Genomic DNA, 7,870 nt, shown 5'->3' with positions numbered 1-7,870 from the left:
CTGATGCTGTTGGCTCAATTGTGTGCTCTGGCTCCGGTCTTTTGCGGCGCTGTGCCTTGCGTGTGGTTGCTGTCCTCAGGGGTGCGAGAGCTGGGAGTTATTCTTCAGTACTCGGGCTTCATGCACCTAGGGTTCCGTTCCCTAGGTGCTTTGTAAGTACTGCCCTTGGAGCTTGGTGGTTACCTTCCACAAGTTCTTCGGGGTCTGCCTCTGTGTGTCCGTTTCACTGCTCGGTTTTTTGGCCGCCCTTTGGGTACTTGGGTGTTCCGTCTCCCTCGTTTACCTTAGGGTAAGAGGCAGTTTTTGCACTGGTAGGGGTGCAGGGCACTGCGCAGCTAGTTGTCACCTATCACAGCGGCCGGCTCTGTTCCTTGGGGTATGTTGTCCTCTTGCGGGGGTTTTGTTTTTCTCTTCGTTCTTGCCTAGGTGGGGTGGTTCTGCCCTACTTGCCACTGGTGTTTGGCCTCTCCCTGATACTTGGTGGTGCCCCCTGCTTGGTTCCCGTGAGTGTACACATCACTGGGGTTCAGCTATAGTCTGTTTGGTTGGTAGTTTTTGGGCGCCGGTTAGCAGTACCCTGCCTAGGTTTACCTGGGCACGAGTCCTCTTCAAGTAAAGGCTCAGGATCCTGGGAATCCCCTAGGGGATGCGTGGGTCCGATGGATGTGACCCCAAGGTGCCCCCCTTGCTTCGTGCGAGTTTGAGGGTTGTTCGGTTCCCTTGTCTCAGGGCGACCCTCACTGTTTTTGCCTCCGTCACGCAGCCTGTTGGGTCGGTGACACTTTCGACCCTGAGTCCTGTGAGTACTGCTGCTTGCTGGTGACTCAATTTATCCAATCTGTGGATGATCATCTTCGGGTACAGGCTGCACAGGCGTTGCATTCTAGGTTTCGTTTGTTGCAATGCGCTAGGTTAGTTGCTCACTCGGATGCCCCGTGGCTGCCCCGTTTTGCTTATAGGGACCTGCACTTGGGGGTGGAGGTCGCCTCGACCCTGGTTCAGTCCGCATCTGCTAGTCCTTTCCCTTCTGTTGTTCGCTCTGGTCCCCCCTCCCCTGCTTCCGGCCCCGAAACATCTGAGGATTTTGGGCCCGGAGCTGGGGTTAGTTGGTCTTGAGACTTGGGCAGCCTCGGGGGATGCTCCTTCCGGTGTGGCGACGGAGGCATTCGAGTCTCCTCCCCCGGCCGAAGCCTTGGGGTCTGACCAATGGGCCTCATTCTATCTGGCTTCTACGGCTGCACTGGCCTTGTTTGGTGGGGTCGGTGCTTCGGGGAAGGACTCGGCCCCGGGTCCTGCGGAGGAGGACCCTGGGGCTGGGGAGGGGCTGGCTTGGAGGCCTTGGGCTCCGCTGGACCCCGCCTGGGTTTTTCTGCCCTCTGAGGGGGGCTTACTGTTACAAGGAGTGGGGTTTTCTTTTCCCCCTCTGCATACGAGTTGGACTTGGTGTCTGCCCCTTCCCTGGTTCGGTTCCGTGTTCTCCCGGGTGCTTCAATTCCGTCTTTCCGGAGGTTTCGGCTTATCACATCCAACCTGCTTCGGTGCGGGTGGCCCTTGCAGCAAACTACCTGCGTGACCTGGATTATGCCTCGGCAATGGATCCCTTGAACGATTTGGGATTTCGTTCCCTTTCTGGCTCCGTTACTAGGTTTCGGAGTCTTCCTGGCTAGCGGACTGTCCTGTCTTTGCTTTGGAGGCTTGGCACTCCTTCTGCCGTTCCCACATGCTTGGGGGGGGGGGGGGCGACCTTGAGCACCTCAATGAGTGCTTGTTTCCTCCTGCCCTTCCCCGGGATGTTGGTGTCGTTCAGCTCCATGTGCAGGTCCCCATCCTTACGGTGGCGCAGGTGGCAGAGGACTTGTGCGCTCGGGGCCTTTTGGTTGTGGCCTTGCGCTTGTTTTCCATCCTGGAGCTATCTTCGGACTGGCTCATGGCGGATGTGGGGGCGCTTGGGGCTGTTCCTGGGTCTGGCGCCTTAACTTCGGCGGCTCGCTCGTCGGCTGCCTTGCTGAAGCTTTTCGCGCTGATCTTGCGGGATGTGGTTGCTCAGTTTTATGCTTCCCGGCTCGCGTGTCGGCAGACAGTGCTTGCCTCCTCTATGGAATCGGCTTGGGCCTTGGCTCTTAGGACGTCTTCTCCCTTTTAACCTCTCTTGTTTGAGGCTTCCGCCGTTGCGCAGTATGTTCAGGCTGCTTCAACTTTTTGCCGTCCTATGTCAGACTTGCTGGTTCTCCGGGGGTTCCGTGGTGGACCTTCCCAGAAGGGTCGTGCCAAGGCTCGGGGTTCCTCTCGTCGTGGTAGACCACTGGTGTCTGGTTTGGGTTCAGTTCCTCCTTTGGACCCGCCTCCATCATGTCGGCACGGTGTTCAATTGTGCGAGGTTCTGGGTCTCGTAAGGGGCGCCTGCCCTTTCGCGGTTTGCCCCGTTGACGAGGCGATGGGAGGGAGGCTTGCGCTTTTCACTCATGCAAGGTCCCAAGATTTGTGGGCGTTTCGGGTCGCTTCGCACGGCCTCCGGTGGCGTTGGGTAGCCCCCTCCTTCTGCGGGGGGGTTTGGAGCTGGGGGGGCAGGCTTCTTTCCCTGCGCTCTGTCGGGTCGTCCTGGAGTGGGTTCCCTTGGGTGTGGTCGAAACGACTCCGTCATTCAGATGGGTTTCCCGTCTGTTTCCAGTCCCGAAATGGGACTGTGCGGACCTGTGGTTCATTCTGGACTTGTCCCGTCTGAACCCCTGGGTTCATTGCCCCTCTTTTCGGATGATTATGCTGTCTCAGGTTCGGCTTCTGTTGGAGCCAGGCGCTTGGATGGTGTCCCTGGACCTCCAGGACGCTTATTGGCACGTCCCGATTCATCCGGGGTTCAGGGACTGGCTTGGTTTTGTTGCGAGGCTTCGTGCTTACCACTTTCGGTGTCTCCCGTTTGGTTTGAACCTGGCACCTCGCATTTTCACACACCTCACGCGGGTCGTGGCGACCCGTCTGCGTCTGTTAGGTGTTCGGGTGATGGCCTACCTCGACGACTGGGTGGTTTGGGCTCCCAGCCAGTCCGCTTGTCTGCTGGCCAGGGATCTGGTTTTTTCTCAGCTCGCTGGGTTCGGGTTCTTGGTGAACTGGAGGAAGTCCCATCTGGTTCCCTCCCAGGTTCGAACCTGACTGGGCCTTGTGTGGGACTCTCGGACCACTTCCATGTCTCTTCCTCCAGTCTTTTCTGCGACTGTGGTCCCGCTTGTGCTTGTTTCTGGGGTGCTCCCGGTGGTTACTAGAGGTTCTGTGCCTGAACTTCGCGATGCTGGTCTACCCGCCGGGTTGGGTTTGGCTTCGTTGGCTGTTCTGGTTCCTTCGGGGATGTCCCTTCCGCCTCTCTCGCGATCGCTGGGTTCGGACCCCGGGAGCTTTAGGTCGGTTGCTGCATCGTCGGCTTCCTCTTTGGGTTTTTCGGGGTTCAGTGCCTTGGCGCCTACTCGAGCCCTCACTCGATGTGTTCATGGATGCGTCGTTTCTTGGCTGGGGCTTTGTGTCCAGTGCTCATCAGGCCGGCCAGGGACAGTTGGGTCCGTCCTTCCGTCGAGCCCATAGCACTGTGCGGGAGTTCGCGGTGGTGTGGTTTGCTCTTTGGAGGCTTGGAGTTGCCCGCAGGTCGACGATTCGGCTCCATTCGGACTGCTCCCCGGTGGTTCATTGTTTGAAGCGGGGGGAGGGGGGGTTTCGATGCGGTCCTTGGCACTTTGGTGCTGGTCATTTCGGGTGACTCGTTTGCTGAGTTCTCAGGCTTTCCTGGCGGTTCACATACGGGGAGTGTCCAACATCTTGACCGACGGCCTGTCTCATTTCGTTCCCCTCACCACGGAATGGACGGTCGACGCCGACTCCTTCTGTTGGCTTTGCCAGACATTCGGACACCCCAAGGTGGACCTCTTCGTGTCGGCGTGGTCGCGGCGCCTTCTTTTGTATGTGGCGCCCTTTCCCGACAGCGAGGCCGTTGGGGTCGATGCCTTCCGGCAGGACTGGTCGAGGTGAGGGTTCCTGTACCTTTTTCCCCCCGTTCAGCTGTTGCTCCATGTCCTGACTCACTTGGAGACTTACTAGGGAAGAGTTGTCATCTTGGCCCCTTGGTGGCCGGCCCAGCCGTGGTTTCAGGCACTGCTTGCTCGGTGTCCGAACCCGGAGGTTTTTCCGCGGCTCTGCCTCTTCCAGCAGATCGGTCCGGTCCGTCACGTGGCTGGTTCGATCTTCTCCTGAAGTCTTCACGTATGGTATTTTTGACTCGAGTTTATCATCATCTCTATGATGGTCAGATGGCATCCTTATTAGTGTCCCACCTGCGGGCTTCATCTCGGAGGCAGTATGAAGTTTCCTGGCAGTCCTTCCGGTTCTTCTTGCGTCTTCGTCGTTGTGCTTCACTTTCTGTTAGGGTGGTGTTGTCCTTTCTCTCTTGGTTATTCCAGGACCGTCTCCTTATGCCTAACACTGTCGCCTTGTATCATGCGGCGCTGGCGGAGCCGCTTCAGCTTGCTTTCGGTATTGATGTCAAGTCTGCGCTGTTTCGCAAGCTGTCTCGGGCATTGTTTCACCTCCGGCCTGCTCATGCACCACCTGAGCTGTCCTGGTCGTTGGACAGAGTGCTCTCTTTTCTTTCTTCTCCTCGTTTTGTTGTGACCCCCTTCAGTTCCGGATTGTTTTTTGAAGGCTCTTTTCTTGTTGGCATTGGCTTCTGGGGGTCAGGTTGGCGAGCTTCATGCTCTCCTCCGGCGCAGAGGTTTCTGCTCTTTCGGTTGGGGTGATCGTTTTGTTCGTCTGCAGCCTTCTTTTCTGGCGAAGAATGAGACTGCTGCTTTACAAGGTATCCCCTAAATAAAAATTATTATTATTATTATTATTATTATTCTGGAGGGGTCCCTGGGTTGTTGATGCTTGGTTGGTTAGGCTGGTGGTGCATCATGTTTTGTGTCCGGTTGTGGCTCTCCGCCGTTATTTGCGCGCCACGGCTTCTGTATCCGTGAACACGCTTTGGGTTGATCCGGTTTCCCTTCTTCCCTGTTCAAGGGTGCGGGTCTCCCAGGTCGTCCGCATGATAATTAAGGCTAGCCCAGCCTGCGGTGTATCCCCGTGCCCATGACGTCTGCAAGTTCGCGGCTCTTGCCGCCGTCTTTGGCTATATGTCCTGGGCTGACATTCGGGTGCGGGGATTTTGGCGGTTGAACAGGGTCCTGGCTGCTCGTTACCTTGTAAACGTTTCTGGGCCCAGTCGGGCTTGTGTCGCTTTGGGTCGGTGGATGCAGTCAGTTGTCTCAACTTAGGGTTGAGGAGTGAGCAGCAACTGCCTCCCGGGTAAGTCCCTATTCTCTTCCTCTGTGGGTAGTTAGCTCTGGGGAGCCATAGGGGCTCCCCCAAAAAAACCAGCGTTGAATGTAATGAAATGCCACTTTCTGGGTGAGTTCTGGAGGCTCCCCAGCATCCCTCCCTCCCTCCAGTTGGCAGTTTTTCGTGTGTTTTGACATCCAGCCTCAGAACTGGGGTGTGCATCGCCGGTGTGGTGGGTCTGGGGCTCCCCCTTCCCCTTCCCCCTCCCAGGAAAGGGGGGGAGGGCGCGATGACAGGTGACGTCATACAAGTTGCTCGTTTTCGTTTGGGAAGTTCTATCTACTCGTTCGGTCTTTGGTTGCAATTTTCACCAGAATAGGGGTTTGTTTTGGGACGCCTACCTTTCTGGGTGCCTAACCCGGTCGATGGCAGACATAAAATGCTTCCAATCACACGGAGTTCTATAGGCCATTGCTCCCCTTGCCTCTCTAGAGGGGGCCAGGTTCTGGCTCATGGTCCCCGGTAGGCTTACAATATGACTCCACACATATGACTGATGCCAAAGTCTGACATTAGCATATCAGCCTAGTAAGCTCCGGGGAGCCTCCGGGACTCGCCAAGAAAATGGTGCTTCATTACATTCAACGCTGGTTTTTTGTGTCATCTGCAAAGGATGATACGAAGCTGTAACTTGTAGTTTTGTCTATATTCGATAATGTATGAGAATAAGGAAAAGCAGTGGTGTAAGGACTGTACCCTGAAGGACAGAGCTTTTAACTGCACTTGGACTATTTTATTTGGTTGACTGTCACTCTGTGTTTTGTTCAACAGAAAATTGAATATCCACTGTTCTAGTTCCGTGTGAACTAGAGGTGACAGTGGAGCCATGATAGCAGCAACAGCAGTGCTATGATAGCTGTAGGCAACACAGTGCTATGGAAGCTAGAAGTAGATTTGCAATTGGAGATAGAGGCCACTCGCTTACCTCAAGGGCAAGGACCACCACAATCAAGGAAGCTCCTTTAACCACTGCACTGCGCAGAGCGCTTTAACTACTGCATTGCTCTGCCCCCAAATATGGCAAACCCCTTGTGCGCATAAAATTGTTCGCAAAATTTTTTTTTTTACTTGTAATATTGTTAAATACCTTTCCCTGATCATATATATCTATATAAATAAAAATGTAAATGTCCGTTTGTTCAAAATCGCTAATCTCCGAAAGTTCTTCACAGATTGTTTTGAAATTTTCACACAACATTCCTTTCGCATCCGAGCGAAGTTTTTATATACTGTACATACTATATAAATGTCACGTCTGTGATGGAATTTTTTTTTTTTTTAAAAACTTGTTTTTCATATGTTTTTCATGCGATGGAAATCTTCAAAACCTCTTTACCGATTGCTTTGAAATTTTGACATAACTTTGCATTTGAATAGGCGCATGTTTTAATATACCTACTATATACAAGCCTCACCTGTAACAGGAAAAACTTTTTTTTTTTTTTTTAAACGGCACCATTTGTTAGACGTAAGAGCAACACATGCTGTAATCTCCGAAAGTTCTTCATCAATTGCTTTGAAATTCTGACAACGTTCCATTCAAATACGCTCGTGTTTTTAGGTATCTACTATATAGATACCACACCTGTGACAGGTAAAAACACACTTTTTTGAAAAGCAGCGCCATCTGTTGCATGTAATAGCAACACACGCTTACTAAATATGCTGCAATTCTTTTCAATGTGTCCGATTGCACTGGCAAATTGAGTTTTCATAGATTTTGATTTATATTTATTTTGATTTAATTATTCTGTGTGACATTGCATTGGAATTGAACTGTGTTGTTTACCATACTGTTGATTTCGTGAATATAGTTTATTTTTTAATTTTTTCATTGTTTTTATTTTGTTTTGTTAACCGTTTTTCTTATATTTCAGTAATGGGAACATCAAATTATTGTTCCCAATTTTGTGATGGGAACATCAAATTATTGTTCCCAATTTTGTGATGGGAACATCAAATTATTGTTCCCAATTTTGTGATGGGAACATCAAATTATTGTTCCCAATTTTGTGATGGGAACATCAAATTATTGTTCCCAATTTTGTGATGGGAACATCAAATTATTGTTCCCAATTTTGTGATGGGAACATCAAATTATTGTTCCCAATTTTGTGATGGGAACATCAGATCCTTTGCAAATGTATTGGACAAGGGAGTGGGGAATGGTGGGGAGGATGAGGGTATGGGAGTGGGGAATGGTTGGGAGGACGAGAAGGACGGGGGAGTGAGGAATGGTTGGGTGGACAAGGGAATGGGAGAGGGGGGGGGGAAATGGTGGGAAGGATTGGGAGATAGGGGAAGGTTGCTGTGGCTCAGCAACGCATATGCATTATTGAGCCACAGCATCACGTGGCCAGGTACAGCTAGTGTTGAAATAAAATCAAAATACGATGATGTTGCAGTGCTGACACGGTTCAGCACTGCAACATCAATGAGGTCGAATAAGAATTTCTTTGTCCATTTCACAGATTTTTGCACGCACTCGACGGCACCAACCATCATGTCACATTTA

This window comes from Procambarus clarkii, chromosome 22 (genome assembly GCF_040958095.1).
Source record: "Procambarus clarkii isolate CNS0578487 chromosome 22, FALCON_Pclarkii_2.0, whole genome shotgun sequence".
NCBI classification, from domain to species: Eukaryota; Metazoa; Arthropoda; class Malacostraca; order Decapoda; family Cambaridae; genus Procambarus; species Procambarus clarkii.
The sequence above is the reverse complement of the archived record's forward strand: the minus strand, read 5'-3'. Positions refer to the sequence as shown.